Source organism: Lutjanus erythropterus, chromosome 14 (assembly GCF_056507025.1).
Source record: "Lutjanus erythropterus isolate fLutEry1 chromosome 14, fLutEry1.hap2, whole genome shotgun sequence".
In the NCBI taxonomy this organism is placed as follows: domain Eukaryota; kingdom Metazoa; phylum Chordata; class Actinopteri; order Lutjaniformes; family Lutjanidae; genus Lutjanus; species Lutjanus erythropterus.
This window is the reverse complement of record NC_139330.1, coordinates 28,588,805-28,609,420: the sequence shown is the minus strand read 5'-3', so window position 1 is coordinate 28,609,420 and position 20,616 is coordinate 28,588,805. Positions and strand designations below refer to the sequence as shown.

The following is a 20,616-nucleotide window of genomic DNA, read 5'->3' as shown; positions in this document are numbered from 1 at the left end:
ACAGTAAACCAAAGTGTTTACTAACCAGTGTATTTTCGCATTGTTAGCTCATTAGATTTCCTTAAATAGTGATTGAGGACACATTACATTATAGACAAAATATTCCTCATCCTCTATAATTTGGCCTTTACTAGATAAAGTTCATATATTGTTTTTAAATGGGGAAGTAGCAGATATGTGATTTTACTTTAGTTTACAATAAAGCTCAGTTATGTGTCCTTAATTACCCTCTGATAAAGTGTAATAAGTGTCTAATAAGGGTATAATACTGTCTAATAAAGGAAATATTTCTAGTATTTGTCTAGTTTGATACAAAGTACTGCTTGTTACACCTTATTAATGTACTGTAAAAAAATACAGAGCAACCAATACTTTTACAAGATATAAATGGTCATAAACCAGCTGGCTTCACCTGACTGAAATGATGATGAGATTTTCTTTTTCCATTAGTTTTTTCTTTTTCCTCCTCTTCAGTCATTGGCTGTGAGATATTTTAAACGGGACTTTTACTCAGCCAATGGCCTCTCAGAAAGAAGGGTCTTCCACGGCCGGCCCTCCCTCCGCACTCCTCCCATTGGCCAGCCGTGAGATTCCAAATCTGCTCCAGCTGCGGTTGGACGCTGCTCTCAGCCAATGAGGAAGGAGCAACTGTTGCATCCATTTACCCCCCTCCTGCAGGGCTTCTCCTTCTGCTGCAGCCTCTCAGTCTGGGGGGTTTGATCTGAGGCGGTGGACCAAGGACATCTTTTTCCACAAACACTATCGGAAACATCAACACAAACTTAAATACATATATATTTTTCACTTTAGGTCATAATATTTAATCAGATCTGTGGTTGTCAAAAGTGGGTTTTATTAGATCTTATTGAACTGGATGATTTTATTTGTCTTCAGCCTGACAGGATATTTAAATAGCATCCTAATCACAAAAATATTATATGATTACTACGGCAAACCCGACTATACACAGAGAAAGTGAGAGGAGAGAGAGGGTTACTCTAGTTTCCAACGCCCTCCATCGGCAGCGACATCTCTCTCTCTCACACACACACACACACACACTCCCTCTCTCTCTCTCGTTGCTGCTGCTGCGCGCCCGTTCAGCTCCTCTCACTCCGCTTCCGAGGCTCTTGGAGGGAGGACGGACGGATAAACGCCGCTGACGGTACCGGATTTGATAACCTGAAGGAGGGAGGGATGCTACGGTGATTTCCCTTCTTTTTCTCTCCCGACACCCACCACCTTCCTCCTCCTCACCATCACCTCCTCTTCATCACTTCAAATCTCGGAACCTTATCAAGACGCACTCCTGCTCTGTCATTTTTTTTACTCTCTATTTTTTTTCTATTCACCCGCTTGGTTGGTTTTTGCCTCTGCGCTCCAGCGGATAGAGAACATTTTGGGTTTGAGGAGACTTCTTTGGGGTTTTTTAAACACCCTAAACATCAAAAACTGGGTTCCAATCAGTGGATGTGTTGGACATCTTGATAAAAAAAAAAAAAGAAGCAATACTAGTTGGGAGATCGTTTTCTGCTGGCTTGTATGTATTGGGGGAATTTCCTTGGAGAGACGGGCTGCGCACGGAGGCTCTCACTTCCAAGGTAAGGACCGCTCGAGTTAAAGGACTGGGGATTTTTGCCTTCAACACAGTCACATTCATCTCTTCTTCTCTCACCCCTCAGTCTTCCTCTCTCCCCCTTTTTTCTGTCCGTGCGTCTCCCTCTGCAGAGGCTTTAATGAGCGTAAAACAGTCAAGAGGGACTGAAGTGAAATGTTTCCCGGGATGCTGGGGGAGATCCTCTGGACGAATTCAAACACACAAACACGTTTTTAAAAAAAAGGTCACTGTGAGAGGATGTGGGACTCCGGTGTGTTTGGGCAAATGAGGAATAATCTGAGAAAACCCCACACAGCCGTTGCGCATTAGCGACGGCAACAGAATCTGAAGACTTGGGTGTATTTGTTGGCTGTAACACTGCACACTTTCTTCGCTGGATGACGGTTGGATTTGTGTGGTTTTTCACATCACACAGACCCGTTTTTTCCTCCACATTTCCAGCCTGCGTATTTGCGCTAGTTTGGTGCGTGCGTGCGCGTCTGGGAGAGTGCATTCGTGTGCACGTCCGGCAGTGTGTGTCTGTGTGTATATGTGTGTGTCTGGCCACGTATGGTGGCTAATCTCGGCGAAGGCTCTCTTTCGCTGTCTCGGTGCCTCCCGGCGCCTCCGCGTAACGGCGACGCACAACTTTTCTTTGGATCGGCGTCAGGCTTGATGTGTGTGAGTGTGTTTCACGGTCAAATCACACAATTCTTTAATGGAATCACTTAGTAATTCAAACGAAACATAAGTCGTTACTTTTAGAGTTGAATTTATTTGGCATGTATCTCCCAGAAAGCGATTTTACTCATTTTCCTACCTCCTGTTCATCAAATAAAGTATATTTTAGCAGTTTTAAAGATCCATTATAACCAATTTCTTTCCCTTTTCTCGGTGTTCCCACAGAGGGATTCTCTTTGCAGGGTTCATTATCGCTTCACTGAATTAAGATCTTGAAATGTGAATCCCTAAAGACTCAATATGGTTTTAGTATTCAGTCCATTTGAATACTTCAGTCGGAGCCGCGTCCTTGCCCTTTCCGTGTGCGCCAGCGCCTGTGAAACTGCATAAAAATTGCATACAGATCACTTGCCCGTAGGCTCATTCAAGCTCATTCTGCACTCAATTAGGTCCGTGCGTTTGGCTTATCGCCCCTGTAGGGCCACATTTGATCATTTTTTAATTGTTGCGCAGACATCCAGCAAAATCTTCTGACTGAAGACGTGTCCTTGCTGGTCGGAGTCTCAGGGCGCGCTGGTCTGATATGAATAATTACGGATGGATGGAGCGCTGAGCCGCTGCCGAGTCGTTTTCAGCGCAGAGTAAAGTGAGTTATCGGTGTATAATTTGGGCAGCTGCAATTCCGCTGCGTTTTCAATGGGGGAGCAGAGCAGAGAGAGCTGGCTGTAGGGCTGCGCGGTCTTTGGTATTCATGGCACAGCTCGAGATTGCTGCTCTCAAGCAAGCAATAATCTCTCTCCCCTCTCACTCTCCAGCTCTCCCTCCTTCTGTCTCCCACACTGTTGCGCTACGAAATGTCTCACCCCTACCTCCTCTACCTCTCGTCCTCCCCCTTTGCGTTTTCATCTTCCTCCTCTCCTTCTCCATCTCTCTTCACTCCCTGACTCTCTCTGTACTCTTCAGTCTTGTGGGAGCCATTGAGAAAATCATTTGCTGTTGTTGTGTTTTGTTCGACAGGGGGTTCTTACCAGCCAGGCTTGCAGTGGTGTTTCTTGCAGCATCTTTTTTTTAAAGGTAGAATCACTAGGTTTTAACAGAGCTGTTCCTTAACGCACCAAAATGATACCTGGACGTGAAATGCCAACAGTTTGACTTGGTAAAGCTCCAGGACACAGCAAAAATAATGAGAAACTAAGGAAATACAGGCACAGGCATAGACACACATAGACACCACCACACAATTCTGGTCATAAATCATGATTAAGATTGAATTTGGTTTAAATGAGTCTATTGTTTTTACAGAAAATGTGGCTTATTACACCTTTAAAGGTGGAATCAGTAGGATTTGTCGGAGTTTTTCCTAAACGCACCAGACAGACAGTTGATTCAGTAAACTAAAGACGTTTTGGGATCTAAAAGTGTCTGGAGCTCAGCAAAACAATGAGCAAATAAGGTAATACAGGCAGAGGGCAGGATCTCTGCAGATACAGTCACCACACACTTCTAATGGGTCATAAGTGGTGACTGAAAGGGATTGTGGTTAAATGAGTCCAGGCAGTGTTGTTGTTACATTATGCATCTAAAGGTCTGCAGTCAAAGAAGAGAGATCATTGAGATGTACTAGCTACAGTTTGAGAAATAGGAAAAAAAAAGGGTTTGCAAATCCTCAATGCTTTTTTGTCCCTTCTTTAGTTTCCAGCGTTGTTGTGGTTTTCCTCCGCATTTCCTTATTATGTGGTTGCTTGTGTGACAGCGCTTTGCTGTGTATTTTTGCCCCCTGCATTTTGCTAATTAGCCTAGAGAGGAGTCAGCATTGCAGAGAAGAAAAGCAGAATTCCCCCCCCTCCCCTTTTTTTTTTTTTAGTTTACATTGTGGTTCGCCGGCCACTTAAAAGACACATCACAAGAAAAGAATGTCCCTAATTTTTCTAAGGTTGAGTCGCTGCTTCTTGAATCTGCTCTACAACAGAGCTTAACATCAGAGCTTTCCCGAAAAGGAGTTTTTGTAAATCTAGTGCCAAAGTAGCATCCAATTTGTGCTTTTGGATGTTTGCTTAAAGGTGGAATCAGAAGGATTTGTTGGTGTCATTCCGAGAATGTAAAATGCTGGGTTGGTAAAGAGTCCCAAGCACACCAAAATTATGTGAAATACATGCAGAGGGCAGGGTCTTTGCAGATATAACCACCACCACACACTTATAGTGGGTCATAAGTGATGATTTAAGTCTATTTCTGAGCATATACATAGTTTTTCCTTTGGAAAATATTGCATATTATGCCTTTAATTCAATAATTACTTAATCTGGCTGCAGTATTTCAGTTACATAGTAATCCAGTTTGGATGGAGGAGAGGATCAAGAGGCAAGAAAGAGGAGCTGAGTGGGAAATGAAAGAGGGAGAGGAGAGACAACAGGACAGGCGATCGGAGAAGAAAAAGAGCATGACTCCTATCAGAATATGAAGAGGAGGCGGGGGAGAAGAGGAGGGCAGCGTGACTTCTATCAGCAGCATATTCCGTCTCGCTCCTTTATGAGAGCCACCGCTGTCTGCAGCTGAAACGAGACCTGCAGCCAGAAAACTGCCTGTCTTCACCTTCCAGCTATCTCAGGAGCGAACATAGCTCCCTTTACAGTTCCCACAAAAGTGTGGTTTTATGTCTAGGAGAAGTGATTGTATACCTTAAAAGCAGGACAGGAAACACAGAACCCCCTTGTACCGGCACATCTTTGTGCTATTTAGGGTGAGCGGTATACAGAAACCTGGCTTGGATGACAGATGAAAGCGGGGTGGGTGAGGTATCAGATTTTTCACTGATGTTCAGCCAAGAAATCGCACAGAAACTGACACAGAAATGTCGTCAGATTTGTTGGATTCGTCAAAGCGGTTTCAGGACCTGGCAATGGCAATATTCTGCTTCATGGCAGAATGTGTTCCTTATAGTTTCTAGAGATATAATTAATGCACTAACACGTCCATTCCTTAAGCAACGTTTGAAAAGACACAACTAGGCCAGTGACTCCTGTCGTATTGAACTTAAGATGCACTCTAATCAACAGAGTACTTTGTGTTTGTGGGAACTTTCTTATGAGTATACAACAACTTCATGATCAAGTAGAGGTTCTTCAACGGTTTGTCAGCTAAGGCCTCTAAGAGGAAAATATACAGGGGAGCCCCTCATGGATGTCCCTTAGAATAATTTGATGTAAACTATTTGATATGAAAGAATAACACTCAAAAAATGAATTAGAAATATATTAGATATCTATAAAAATAAATTATGCAACATTCTCCAAAAAAAGAACAAAGTAGAGACTAATATAATCCCTTTCAATTATCACTTATGACCAACTATAAGTGTGTGGTGGTCACTGTATCTGCAGAGACCCTGCCCCCTGACTGTATTTCTTAATTTTCTCATTATTTTGCTGTGTTCAGGACACTTGACAAAACCAAAACATCCGTAGTTGACGACCTGTTATCTTTGTGGTACGTTTACAGATTGCTCAGACAAAGCCTACTGATTCTACCTTTAAACCTTTCTACTATGCTTGTCATTAGTTTACATTATAAATAATTTAAAATGTAAAATAAAAATGTAAATAGCAATAGTAGGTGAAGCCTGGGACATGAATGTGAAAGAACTGGTTTTCACCCTTAATGGGATGGCAAGTTATAGACGGTTGGATTAGAATGTAATCTGACTATTTCAGATTTAAAACTATTATTTATTTGTTGAACTATGAAGACTTGCGTAAATAACTAATGATAATTTAAAAAAATCAATGTGAAAACTTTTTATGGACCCCCTGACAGAATACTACGGCCTCCTCGGGGTCCTCAGACCCCCTATTTGAGAATCACTGGGATAGAATCAATCATCTGATCACCTTCATCTTTTAGTCAGGGAACTTGACTGTTTACTGACAATCAGCATATGCAGATGGGGGTTATGGTTTACATGAAACATTCATAAGATGTGCTTATGGCATGGGTTATACTTGCAAGTCTAACTATGACTGGCTGTGAGCCACAAGTTGTGTTGATTTTTTTTTCTTGAAATGGGCAGGATTGAATTTTTAAAAAACCTCGCCTACTGGAATGAGTTTAAAGGCAACTGACTCCAAACACTGCTGACGTAGCTCACCAGGGAGGCAGCGGGATAGAGGGATTAATTTATTACACTGTAATCGTTATATTTATATTTAATTAGGCGCCAGCTGCTGATTCTCATAAGTCGTGGCATTGTAAACTAGTTTCTTTGAAACTGTGAAAGAGACGTTGGAAAGAGAAGCGGGGGGAGATGTTGAAGATGAGGAGATAGAACTCAAAAAGAAGACAGACAGAGAAGTAAAGAGGGGGGATGAATGACAGAGGTACCAGACCTTTTCTAGGTGACGACAGAGGGAGCTGTTGGGCTTCGCTGCAGCCACGACTCCTCTGCTCTACTCCCTCTATTTTTTTTCTTTCTTTCTGCTCTTTCTTTCTAATTCTTTCCAAATCTCTCCCTCTCTCTGTCTCCCCTTCTCTGTCTCTCTCTGAGAGGGCCAGTCAGAGAGATGGAGAGGTAGTTAGGCTCCCCAGGGATGCAGGATTCAATCTGCACGCCCCAAACACACACACACACACACACACACACACACACACACACACACACACACACACACGCGCGCGCGCACACACGCACAATGCATACACACACACAAGTTGAGTCTGTCTGGATAAGCATGTCCACCCTGACTGGCTTCTGTTACCTTCAGATTCACATTACCTCCCGGAGAGGGAGAGGGGAGGAGGGGAGCGAGAGGGAGAAGGGGGAGCAGCCGTTTCTTCCTTTCGCCTCTGCACTACTTTGTTTTGCTTTCCCCTCGGTCCCTGGGTCTATAGGTTCGATAGAAGGCAAAGTCAGTTTAACAGGCAGCTGGTTTTCTCTTATTTCTCTCACTGTATCTGACTTTTTTTTTTCATCTGTCTCACTCCTTTCCTGCACTCCAACATTCTCCTGCTCTGCATCTTTAGCTGTGTTTCCACCACAGGAACTTTTGGACAAACTCAGTGCATTTCCACTGCATGAACCAGAGTCTAAATTAAGTTTTGGGGATATTATTTTATACCCCTAAAAGCCTCTGTTTTGGGGGTCACTGCTTTCCAAAAGAGAGAGCTCTGGGGTGGAGACTGCAGGTCTGAACATTTCTGATTGGTTGAGTACTCGCTACATGTTATTTCAGCCACCAATTTTAAAAGTCTGCAGTTGCAAACCAGTTTGTTTCTTGTTCATTCTGCTTTGAAACATATGCATGGAGTTAGAGAAAAAAAGACAGATTAGCCACCCAAAGTACCTGGAACTTTTAGTCCCAGGTACTACTTTTCAAAGAACAAAAATCATCCCATTCTTGTCTGTATTTTCATTCATGAGTTTGAAATGCAAAGACTTTAGTACCTTTAAAAGTAGTTTCTGCAACTAAAAGTTCTGGGTACTTTGGGTGGAAATGCAGCTTAAGTTTACCTCTTTGTCCATTGAAGACAAACATAATGGGAAGCCAGGTAGATGTTACACTGATTTATAATTTCCTGTAGCAGTGTGATGGGATTATAACGCTAATCTCCAGCCTCAACCAGATTAGATGACAGAGTCAGTAATTAGTGTTTTTGACCTCTAATTTCTTTGCTTGCCCTCAAGATAAAGAAAAAAAAAGACAGTGGCTGACTTGTCTGCATTTAACGAGGGGTGAGGTTGGTGGGGAAATGATTTCCTGGGTATTGGTGCATGTGAGGAGAAGTGAGACAGCACAGGTGGTTCGCTGTTGTTGACACAGTTTCCTCGCAGTATAATGTCCTGGATTATGTTTCATTGGCCTTTAAGCGTGGGGTTTGTATGTTTCTTTTTCTCCTGCTCATGTGGTTCCACTTAGCCCGTCGGTGCTCCACATTCTGCTGGCATTAAAGTTAGAGCGCGAGAGGTGGAGAAGCCAAATTGCCCACAAATCCAACACATGACAACAAAGCTTTGATAGTCAGCCTATCATCAGTCTTTTAGTCCACATTTTGCCATATAATTACCATACGCAGACATTTTCAGTAAATCATTAGTCCATTAACTTTTTAAAAACAACCTATTTTTGATTGTTCTTAAACCTTTCAAAAGCTCAAAACTCTGTAAACTGTATCTTTCAATCCAAATTAGTGTTAAAGTATGTTAGACAATGTGTTGTCTAATGTGAGGCATCTTAGGTTACTTGAAAGTGACTGATTGCTGGTGTTTTCTACTTTTTGAGGGCTTTTCCTTGCCTTTAACCCAGTGGTTCTCAACCTTTTTTTCTGGTATGCCCCCCTTTAAAACATTCACGCCACCTACCCAAAGAATTTTACTAATTATTAACACTTGCTGGGTTTACACAGACCATAATATTCCACAAATAATTAGTATAATAGTGCCTCAACACCTCAATCTTTAGAGACCGATCCATCCAGTCAGATTAGAAGTTTTTAAATCAAACTACTGATATTCCAATCAAAAGCAATATAATGACCATGTCAATGCTAATTCCAATAATTTCTTTCTTGTTCTGCACATGTCTGCCCTACGTGGGGGAAGTGACATGTCACAAAATTTCCAGGATGGACAGAAACACAGCGGTGGTGAAATAGACTGGTCCATAGCAGATGTAACTTTTCTGTTAGAAACCTTAAAGGATTCAAAGATGCTGACGGTGTTCACAGGATACAATTTTGGAGTTTACAGAGCAGAAACACATCTTTTTTTGTTTACTGGTGCCTGGCAAACCAAAACCACTTCCTCTTCTGTTATATCTCCAGCGTGCACATGCTAGTTCCGGTATCTCCGGATCCAGTTTGTGCATGTCAGAAAACTTAGATTCTTATATTGTCTTGAGAACCAGAGAGGGACTGGTTCAAGTTCAGCTCAGTCCTCAGTGCGCAGTGTTAACTCATAGAGACAGAGACCTGGGCACTGCCAAGCTGCCCTTGAGCAAGGCACCAAATTGCTCAGGGCGCCTGACTCAGGGCAGCCCCATCACCGTACCACCTCTTCCATTAATTGCATGTGTGTATTCAGGCCTGTGCATGTGTAAAAAAAATGGAGTGAAAATACTTGTTTTACCCCCAGGGGCATCAATAAAGTATGTCTTCTTTATTTAGAGTTCATGTGAACAGTTTGAACAGAAATGATAATAGTATCCAGGTTAAATTTTAGTGAAATAAAGGTCAGCATGATTGCAACTTTTGTTTATTTCCCAAACTTTTGTTTGTTTGTTTATTAGCTCCAGTGGTCATCCATGCCCCCACAACAGTGGCTCTGTGCCCAACCAGTGGGGCCCGCCCCACAGTTTGAGACCCACTGCTTTAAACCTAATGAATACTGGGATTTAATCCAATCTTTGTAACCCTGAAAAGGGCAAAGAAAATTAATAAATTAAACATCAAACTAAAGTCAGTAAGCTGGAAAATGCTTTTCAATTTTGGGCACAGAAACAAACCCAATAACAGCCTTATTCATGAATCTGTCCCGTGCTCTCATTTTTTTTGATGAGGAAAGTCACATTGAAGTCATTTAAGTAGTGCAAATCTAAACTGGATGGACGCACACAAGGATTTGGAGACAGACAGGGAAACAGTGCCACAAATAAAACCAGAAGACAGCAAGGACACCACTTAGAGCAATTTTTTTTAAAAAATCACGCAGCGGCACAGAAACACTCCAGCATCAATTAAGTGTCGACTGATTTGCTTTTCATCACCTCTCATGCCCGGGAACACGATGCCAGACGCTGCAGCCGGAACGCGCAGGGTTTTTTAATATGAAAGCTCTGTCACTTGTTCTCCAGGAGCAGAAGCTCCTCGGTTAGTGTGTGACCTTTTCTCCCGTACATGAGAGAGAACAGAGCAGACTGCGTGGATTTACTGCCAGACGATGAGGCTGTGGTGTAATTGTGATAACGGAGGAACCTGGATCAATGTTAATTCAGGATTAATGGGCGATTTTATCGATCTCGCCATTGATGATCGGAATGCAGTGTTGACAGGGTTATTGATCGGATTAGAATGAGAATTGATTGCTCCAGATAGAGAGTGATATTGATCAGAGTACCGTGTGTGTTTGTGCGGATTTATGTGGGCGTGCAGCTTTCTCTTTCCACGAATGCAACCCTGTGTGAAAACACATGTAAGGATAATGTGATTTTGCGAGTGTATATGTTGTGTAAATTCATGTGTGTGTGTGTGTGTGTGTGTGTGTGTGTGTGTGTGTGTGTGTGTGTGTGTGTGTGTGTGCTTGTTAGAGTGGGAGCATATCTGTGTAATTTGTTTTCTGTGACAGTCGTTAGGTGCAGTCAGGTGGTTTGTGGTCTCATGACACCAGTCACATGAGAGAAAGAAAAGCAAGGTTGTTTTTTTTATGGCCAATTTTAACTGCATTTTTGCTTTGGTAGACAGTATTCAGCTGGGAGAGACCCTGAAAAACAGTGATGGAGAGAGGAAGAGGAGGGATATGATGAAGGTCGAGAACAAAGTTCATGTAGCGCATGAATTTCAGAAGGTTTCCTCCGCATTCTTCTACCAGTTTGGAACAAAACTGCTCCAGATCGGGGTCGGTGGATCTTTTTGAGGGAGTTTGCGTTAATGCCAATTAATAATTCACAGCTGAGAGGCTTCTGGTTTGACAGATTTGAGTATGAAGTACAGTAAGAGTCAGTGAGAAAGAAAGGAGGAAGGAAAGGGAGGCTAGATTCAGCGTGCGGGTCAAGGAGAGATTTAATGAGTCGTTTGCTTCTCATTATTCAGAATAATAATTAACAGTGTGTGTGTATGTATGTGTGTGTGTTCATTCTCTCTATGGAGCCACCAGTGAAGCGGTCATTCATAGCTGTCTCACCTCTCTCGTCCTGCTGTCTTTCTCCTCACATTCCCTTCCCCCTTTTCTGTAAAGGTTATTTCCATTATTGATTAATCTCTTGGAAATTCTTTTTCAAATATCTTTCAAGTAGTTTAAGTCTATAAAATGCATGAAAAATATCAAAAGAGGAGAAGTCAAGTACTCATTTTCCGTACACGTGTCAGCTTGCCTTGATTTGAAATGACTTGGCATGTCAGTCCAGCACGGCAGGGATTTGCATCTTCACTTTTCATTTGTCTTTTGTCATTTAACTTGTATTTTAACTCAGAAATGCATTGAGGTAGAGACCACATTTACAATGAAGCCACACACAAAATAAAATAAAAGCTGCAGGACACAAAGAAACACAGATGAGAAATTTACATAAAAGTGGCAATTAGAAACAAAACCTTAAGAAAAAAAAAAATCTAAGAACAAATACATCACAGGAGAGAAACTAAACTTCAAATCACAGAGATTCAGTTAGAGGCTACAGAAGTGCTGAGAGCTGAAGATAGAGATACTTTTAGAAATGTCTTTCTTACTGGTCTCCTTACACACATACACGAGTTGTGTCACACTTGTTTGGGAGGGAGGAAGGGGGGATCAGCACAGGTCGGCTGCGGTATGTGAGATGTCATCACGATCCGTTCGGAGGCCCCACTCAGGTGCAACTTGGCACTGCTTAATGAGTTATAAGTGCTAATGGAAATGCAAATCAGCACACCACGGTCCGACTTGGCTCTGCCAAAAGTGCCAATGGAAAAACCCCAAAGCTGTCGTCCTCAATTGCTCTTTGGTATTTTTGATTGACAAATGACTTGAAGGTAGAGTGAGTAGGATTTGTCCGAGCTGTTCCTAAATGCACCAGATTGTCATGTCTCATTCCCAAGATGTGAAATACTATATTATCCCTTTAAACAATTTATTGATTACCAATCTTTTTTGCTTTATTTTCTTCATCATTATCAACTAACCTCTTTCACTTTGTTTTTCATTCTCTCTCTGTCACCTTCATCCTCCTATCTCTCCCTCTATCATTTCTCTCCACTCATCTTGCCAGTATGTGAATCTCTCTCTCTCTCACACACACACTCAAGTCTGAGTGTGTATTTGCAGGCGGTGTGTTGTTGATTACCATAATTAACATGGTTATGTTAATTGTAGCGAGTTAATTTTGCTGATGGAACACATTTGTAAAGGTGAACTCCATGGACAGACGCTGGCTAGTGCCTCAGGGTATGACGTGTGTATATGTGTGTGTGTGTGTGTGTGTATATACATGCATGCATTCATATGGTGTGTGAGTATCCTGCTCATGTTAGCAGCTGACAGACAGGCTCCAAACAGGAGTGTATCACCTGGAAACTGAATTTACTTTGCAGGGCACGTGCTGACACACACAGTGATGTTGAAACCAGAGGCTGAACAACCTGTCAGGAGGTCGAAAGAATGAAACACACACACACACACACACACACACACACACACACACACACACACACACACACACACACACACATAGCCTTAGTGGTCAGCCAAAACAGCAAATGCTGCATAGAGCTTATCTGATTATGAGCAGGGTTAGATAGAGGACTCTGCATCACGGGGGTGGATGAAGAGACACGCAGATAAACAGACTGATAGATAGTTTAACTTAAAAAAATGGCGTCCTGGTGGCTCGCCACTTTAAAAAAACATGTAACTGTGACCTCTGTCTGGCCAGGCGCATTTGTCACAGGTCCCTCCCTGCACAGTTTCCCTTTGTTTTGCCACAGTTTAGACTAATGGGAAAGTGAGAAATTAAATTGAATGACACAGCGCACAGAGGACGCAAATAGCTGCATAATGAACATCCTGAACATATAGCTGGAGGGCAGAATGCGTGACAAATTGTTATGATGTCTGCTGTCCAATGTCGTGGTGAGAGGAGGGGGCTCTGGCGTCTATTTATACAAACTTTCTCTCTGGGAAAAAAGTGGCCTAATCTCCACTTGTATTTTCCTAACTACATTTATTTATCTTCAACATCTGTAGGTTTCCATTGGTTTTCCTATAGTTCCTAAAGGAAAAGCCTCCAGTGTTTTTTGCAGTCCCTTCCAAGGGGACAGATGAGTTATGGCTCCAACATTTGGACTGATTTACCGGTAAAATCACTTTGTGGTTTGTATTAGTTTGAGAAATGTCACAAAAATAGAGCCATGGCAACCAATATTTCAAGCAAGAGCATTGTTATTTATCCTGTCTGCTGCTGTATGGAGCTGGTTATGGCAGTCTGACTGAGAGGAGTACAAACTCATTCTTTTGCTTGCGTTGGAGTATTACAGGAGTGGATACAACCCGCTCTCATCCCAATTTGTCACATACAGATGTTTGTCGCTGCTGCTTGGCATCTGATACTGAAGCACGAAGTTCATTTTAGCGGCTGTATCTGATACAGCCATGGAAAAGCTGTTTTTAAGCACATGGTTAATGCTGTGAAAAGCATGCAGTTTGTGTAGGTATAGGGACAAAAACTACTTGGATAGGTTTAGGATTAAGACCAGGTTATTATTATGTACCTCATGGGTGAATCCATGTGGACTCTCTCTCTTTATTACAGGGTAAAAAATATAAATATACTTGAGTATCGTGATATAGTTTGTGATATTATTCATGGTAGTGGTCCATCTTGTGCTGTGTTTAATTCCTAGCCGCATGTTGTTATATCTTCACTGTCTTGATGGCATAAAAAAAGTTTAAACTTTTGTTTGTCATCACTGTCCAGTAAAAAATCTCCAAAATATCAAGTTTTCATGAGCTGAGAAAAACTCTCATGTTTTTATCTTTGTGGCAATGCATTTTTCAGATAATCCATTGGCTTCGTAAATGTGTCATTTGGCTTAAAGAATAGGAGAATTGTCTCAACTTATAAAGGAGCACTCCATCATGTAGTTTTTTTTTTTAAAAATTCCAAACCACCAAATTCGAAGATAGGCAGTTTTCACTAGACAGTGACAATGTGGTGGTATGGTAATATATCATATTGCTTAGTGTATCACAATATATTGCATCATAACCTCTGTATTGTGATATGTATTGTATCACCAATACTTGACAATACACAACCCTACTCTTTATACTTTGTTGACAGCTTGGGGATCTCATACAGTCAAGGATGGATTTACATTGGAGTCACTTGAAAAGGTGCATTACTTTCAGCTACTACAGTCACTGTCCATGTCTGTATGAGTCTCTGATGGGTGGTGTCAGACCGTCAGTATGTGAGAAGTTGGGAATGAGACCGGGCTGGTGGGTGGGGATAATGGGATTTTACCCATGATTACTTGTGTTTAAAGCACACTGACACTGACAATCAGACTTAATGTCTTTTCCATGTTTAGACAGCTACTGGATTATCAGATCCAAACCGTAATGAGTTAAAATGTGTCCAAAAATATAGAAATACAGTATCTTACTGTGCATATCAGTATCACTTGGATAAATATAAGAAGAGGCTTCTTAGTCACACATATTTTAATGTTTCAAAGTGTGTATGTGCATTTCTAACATTAACCAGTCAGCATGCTGGCAAGGCCTGCTCTTGATGTCAAAGTAATGCTTTGATCACACTGGGACTTATCTAGTAGTTCTCATCCTCTCCTGTCTCTTCCTCTCTCGTCCTCTCTGTCCTCCCTTCTCTCCCCTGTCTTCCCTCCCTCTATCCCCTATCCTCTCTTCTTATCCCTCCTCCCTCCTACTACTTTCCCTGCCTGTCCTCTTCAGTATGCCTCACCCTGCGTCGCTTTCTCCCTTCTCTCTTCTGTATTTATCCTGACTGCGCTGTAGATAAACAGTTACTCACCTGAAAAAGGTTCCAAAAATAAACCTGACGACGGCCGAGTTTCGCTGATAAGTATACAGCTTTCTGTATTATCACTTCAAAGGATAGTCCAGATTATTTGAAGTAGGGTCGTAAGAGGTACTTATACGTAGTTAGTGTATTAACTACAGTAGATTGCAATCAGTACGCCCCTCACCAGTTTGTAGAAGCAGCAAGAGTACTGGTGTAGGCAGGTAAGCAAAGAACTGCTGTGGGAGGGTCAGCAACAAAACATTTTTTAGTCACTTAAAAAGTGCCCACCCTGATGGCTCAGTTGGTGGAGCACCCCAGGTACTGATGCTGAGACTACTCTGCTCTCCTGTCAAATCTTCATCTGTCCAATCTGAATAAAGGCATATAAACTCCCCTATAATATTTTTTTTTTTAAAAGTGCCCATCTAAAAATATCAATATCAGTTTAAGTTTACCTCTATTTAGAATATTTTCACGGCTTTACATTGCTGTCAGGCAGACTTTTCCAATGGGAAACATTGTTATGTACACCAAATACTACTCTCTCCAAACCAACCAAAGTCCATTGATGAAATAAGTAATTTTAGCTCACAGAATGCGTGAGTTGCTGGTTAACCCCTGCCTTGATTGGTTAGTTTGTTGGTATTATTGTGTGTTTAGAAAGGTTAGGTTGGATTCACCAAAGTCACCCAATAGCAAACAAACTAACAGATCGAGACAGCGGCAGACTAGCAACTCCCAGGTTCTGCAAGGTAAAATTACTGATTTTGCTTATGGAGTTTGGTTGGTGCGGAGAGAGTAATATTTGGCTTGTATAACAACATTTTACCATCATAAAATGCTGTCTGACAGCAAGGTGAAGTGGTGGAAAAATTCTAAATATAGTGCACTGTTAAACTGATAATAATCTTTTGGGGTGGACCTTTTTAGGTGGCTAAAATACCTTTTGCTGCTGACCCCAAAATGCTTAGCTTCCTATACCGGTCCTCCTGCTGCTTCTCCAAACTAGTGGCATGCCAATCACCATCTATTGAACCTAATACACTCACTATGGATAAGTACCTCATATAACCCCACTTCGAGTAATCTGAACCATCCCTTTAATGTGTTTGCTAAATCAAACATCAGACAAATGCACAGATGATATTGGTATCTATTTTTTCATCACATAATAAGCGTGTTCGCTAATGAGCCCACACAAAAACTGGAGTAATTATTGATTCAGCTCTACGGATATGAAGGTGTGCCCTGAAACATAATAGTGTTTCTGTCTTCTGTGCACCTTCACATACTCTTGAGGAGGCATTGAGATTAGTCCTAGACCAAACACACAAACCAAAGTGCACAGCACTGATGTGATGGCGCAGACGACGGCTCCACAGCACGCACTTTGCAAAGAGGAACAGATATAACAGCTCACTCTGACACACAAGCAGTTGACACACAGAAAGCATGTTTTCTTTTCTACAAGACAGAGCATTACTGCAAGGTTGACCTCTTTACCATAATAACCCTTTCCATTTTACCTCCCTCTGTCTCTTTCTGTTCATGTGTGTTTCTTTATTTTTTTGCTGTCATTTCTCCCTTTGTTATCACTCTCGCTAACTCCTGCACTCCCATTTTTCTGCATCTTTTCTCTCTTTTTTTCCCCCCGTCCCTCTGCTTCTTTTCCCTTCCTCTCCCTCTGTCTCTCCCTCGCCGTGCTTCATTGACCGTGACACTTATAATGGTGTAATATGATTGAATATGACTGCTGCTTCTTCGTTGGACAGTATTAATTTCACTTTTTTCCATGCGAACGGCTCGACTCCAGTATATATCTTCGCCTGCTATACGCCTTAATCCCTGACCGTGACTCAGAGACTTATAGAGCAGCACGTAAAATGACCTCCGTCTCCCTTTCCTTTTCCTCTTTTCTGTTTTCTCATCCATCCTGTGAGTTTTTGTTGGTATATCTGCTTGTTTTTCTCTTCTCTATCTTTCATCTGCGTCTCTTCTTCTACAAAGTCTCCATTTCTCATCCTCTGTCTGTCTTCATTTCAGATACAGTTGCAGCTGTGACTGCATTGACCTTTACCGTGAAAGGAGAAGCAGCGAACAACAGTTATAGCCTCCTCTAGGAATGGCTAATTGTTATCTCGCTATAGAAGGCCATAGCTGTGTATACGGAGAGGTGGAAGGACGATTACAACGCGAAAAAGCCACATTAATGTTTTTAGTGGACTGTAAAGTGGCAGTAGTTGTTATTGCAGTTAATTTGATACGTACACAGATAATCCAGCTGGAGTTATTTTTAAATCCATTGAAGCAGCAGTCGCTTTGAGCCATTTTCATACATCGTATGTGTTTTCAATGTTTATGTGGAGTGACATCAAATTTGTCACCGCCATGTTTATTTTTATTGTGATGTTATGAAAGCAAGTGCCATCAACACTGTTTATATTCTGCTGGCAAGGTTGAACAAACGAGGTCACAGTCTGCGTGTGTGTGTGTGTGTGCGCTCCAATGTGCTCGTGCACATGTGTGTTTTCACATGCAAGTGCTAAAGCTGACCAAGCAAGGTCAACGTGCAGTCTGCGTGCACAGGCCCGCGCACCTGAGCGTCGCCGGAACAATAAAAAGTCGTTCCAGGCGGTCTGTCTGCATGTGTCTGTCGCATCTAAAGGTGAGATATGCATGGTCACCCTGGGCTCGGTGTGTGTGTGTGTGTGTGTGAAAGTTCAAAGGAGACATATGTAATATTTATTTACTGTCCTAAATCATCAGAGATTAAGGAAACATGCTAGGGATGTTAATGATTAATTGATTAATTGATGAATTGCCACTAAGAACTTAATAAAAATGCATCAGTTCAAAAATGGCAGTAATTATGCCTTATTCGACTTTGTTTTTTCTGGGGAAAAATGAGAAAGAAATGACTAACTGTTTAACTACTAAACTTACGAACTATTTATGATGAATTGATTCATTGATTGGGAGCATTTTCAACTACTGGTTAATGAAAAAGCATAGAATGTTCAACCCTAAAACATGCTAACTGATGCACCAGCTTCTCTACAGTCAAAATCTGCTCCTTTTAAATTTCCATTTCAGTTCAAATAAATGCCGAATGTTCATCGAATGAGTAAATGTCTGTTTATGAGTCATAAGAAATCATTAAAATTTTTTTAGAAGAAGTAGATATCATGTTGTGCTCCTGTTGGTTAAGTTGGCAGGTATAAACAACTCGCTTCAACCATAGATCATATATTAAATAGGGATTCGGCCTATTATATTTGGACAGCAGTGCTCATTTTTTAACTCTTGGGTCATACATATTTCTCCCTTTAGCATGCATATTGCCTTCTGCGCTTATCTTTATGAGGACCAGGTGTCTCCATAATCATGGAAAGACCTAGAATTTCTTCCAAAGTGCAGACAAGGTTTTAGTTAGTTTAGTTTTTTTTTTTAAATGAGGCATTAGGTTGAGTTTAAGTTCAGTGGTGAAGGATACAGTATGGATTAGGAGTGTCTGAAGTTGTTCTAGCCTGTGGAAAGTCCTTACAAGTATACCGCAATGAATAGTACACGTGTGCGTATGTGTTTGTGTGTGCGCGCAGAAAGGGGCCGGCATTCAGAGGTAAATACATCACCCCTTGTCTAGACAGCTGTTTTGACCTTTTTATATGAGGAAAATAGTCCTGATGTTTTATTCACACAGCATGCTAATATTTTATTCAACAAGGCGATGCACCAATCTTTAAGATCAGTTTAGAGCAATAAGAGCTGCGTGTCACCAGGTTTCACTCTCAAGATGAAAAGAAATATATCAAAGAAAATATCTTGCTGTGACATTTGGAGGCGAGGAAAAAAAAATCCTCTCATTTATGAGGATTTCCATTTTCTATTTATCCTTCAGATACGGTATTTGTCTGATGGATTTATTCCAAGTTACCTACCATGAGTGGAGAGGAACAGGTTCAGTTGTTTAAGTACACTTCAACACACAGCGCTGCTGATGTTCAGCACAGGAATATTTAAGGGACAAATTTAAAAATACATGTTTTTCCCTTGGTCTGTAATGCTCAAAGCACAAAAAAATATATTTGAAAAATTCAAAATCAGCATCTCTTTCCAAAAATCATGACCTGGATACTCGAGATAATCCACAGACCTTATTTTGAGCAGTTTCATGTAGGAACTACTTTCTTTCTGCACCAGAATCAACCAAAACTACTTCAAGAAAGAAGTCCCATTATGTTGGAGAGAAGGCAGATATCACTACAGTCTCCACAACTCAAAGAGCACTAAAGGCCTGGTTGATTTTGGGGTGAAGTGTCCCTTTAACTTTCAACCACAAGCTGTAGTTTAATGTCACGTTTTTCTTGAAAGAGTCTGTACTACAAGTGCAAATAGGTTTCGGGGTCCTGAAGAAGACAATGACACTCCGTTCTAAAGAAGAATTTATCACTTTTTAAACTTTTTCTGCAGACTATAGAAAATGCTTACCTTGGTCCGATATCTGAATACATGTTTTACTCATAACTTTTGGCACTAATGCAAACATTTGATCAATGAGATCTAAACCTGGCAAAACAAAATTTTACAGCTTTATTGAGATATGTGATTCATACGGGGGTCTTTGGTTAGAAAGAAGTTTGAGAACCAACAGTGCAGGCTTATTGAGGTATGTGATTGCAGCTCGGAACAACAAAGGCCTCTCTGTGTCAACCTGGAGGAAGAAGGGAGGGGGCTTGGCCTCAGCAACCATGTCAGGCTGAAAGGAGGGCGATTATTATCAAGTATCCAGCGCGTCCGTGCATTGGTTTGGAGCGGGATGAGGAGGGAGAATGGGGAGGGAAATGAGAACGGAGGGGATCGCTTTGCAGGGGGGAGGATGTTTTGGCACAATGACCCTTGTGTCCTCCAGTTTGTCATTGAGTCGAGTGTTTGTCGGTGGTTTGCGGGTGAGGGGCGGGAGAGGGCGATTGAGAGGGGTAATTAGGGTCATTACACATGCATGGTAGGTGTAATGGTCCGCAACATTGCTGATCAATTCCTCCCTCCTACCTCCATGCCTGTCCCCTGTTCCTCTCAATTCGCCAAAACTCATCCACCTGCGTATTGCTTATCCAAGATCATTTATTAACCCCTTGAAGAAAAGAGTCATGACCTCTGATACAACTCGTTAAGCTACACGTCTTAAGTCAAAGGATGTCAATATACATTTGCCTAAAATTGTGTATATTGTCGAGCCACGCCCAGCAAGTACAAATGTCACACACAGATCGATACCATGTTGAAATAAAGCCCTTCCAGCATTTTGTTAAGTCTTGTATTTGGTTTATTAGCAACAGGATCAAAGGACAAATCGATCTAGAATCGCACCACAAGGCATTTTCCAGCTTCTTGTTCTAAAGACCAACCATAAAACCAAGGCTTTTGTCTATTTCTTTCTCTTTTTTTGGTTTCCTAGTGTTCCTCGGGGAAACTCAAAACAAAGGAAGGGGCATTACATCACTACAGAACATTTTCTGCTCCCAACTTTGGTGTCAGTTCCATTGAAGCTTATGGGAGATGCTGTGTTGAGTCACAGTATTTGGTGTCCAACACCAAATAAACAAATGTGCGCATTCG

General features: G+C 41.6%; 1 protein-coding gene across 1 annotated transcript in view; it reads left to right on the top strand.

The window, feature by feature from the left end:
- Nucleotides 1-733: 733 nt before the first annotated feature.
- The window catches only part of cdh11 (cadherin 11, type 2, OB-cadherin (osteoblast)), a 130,839-nt gene continuing 110,956 nt past the window's right edge, over nucleotides 734-20,616 (top strand). Inside the window, exon 1 of the mRNA XM_084735322.1 lies at nucleotides 734-1,601. The gene's annotated coding sequence lies outside the window, so the exon portion shown is untranslated. The remainder of the gene's footprint in view (nucleotides 1,602-20,616) is intronic.